Source organism: Microtus ochrogaster, chromosome 17 (genome assembly GCF_000317375.1).
Source record: "Microtus ochrogaster isolate Prairie Vole_2 chromosome 17, MicOch1.0, whole genome shotgun sequence".
Lineage (NCBI taxonomy): Eukaryota > Metazoa > Chordata > Mammalia > Rodentia > Cricetidae > Microtus > Microtus ochrogaster.
In genome coordinates, this window is record NC_022019.1 from 24,556,156 (window position 1) to 24,556,777 (window position 622).

Consider the following 622-nt stretch of genomic DNA (forward strand, 5'->3'; position numbering starts at 1 on the left):
CTCTGAAGTCTTATTGTGGCTACTCCCTCAGCATAAACATCGGCCTCTGCATTCTTTGTTTAGCTAATCCTTCAGTATGGACACTGGCCTCTGAAGATAGACATCAGCTTCTGAAGTTGAAGGTTCTTCTACTCAATATCGTAGTAAACAGTTGTAAGTGAAATTACAAATATGTATCTATATAGGCAGACACAAATCTAAGGTAATCTTCAAAGTCAACGTTTGCTATGATCAGAGAAAAAAATCCACTAATATATAGAATATTTTCATAATGTGAATATAAAAACATTTAAGAAGATGCAAGAAGTTAATTGTATTTGAATTTACGGTTGGAAGGAAACATCAGATGACAACTACATGAAAGTGTGTATATTGTTGTTGAATAGTAATTGATAATTACCCAGTTGAATAAAATTAATACATTGTTTCCTTTATTCATAGGTAGGATGAATAAAACTAATACTTAAATATGAATTGTAGCTTGACAATTTTATATTATTTAATCTGACTGCTCAATAAATTAACATTATTAAATCAGAATTATAAGTTGACTTATGATCTAGGTTGTATTGTGATGTGGGAGTGTCATATAGCAATCTGTTGATTTCATTGGATAAGTAAT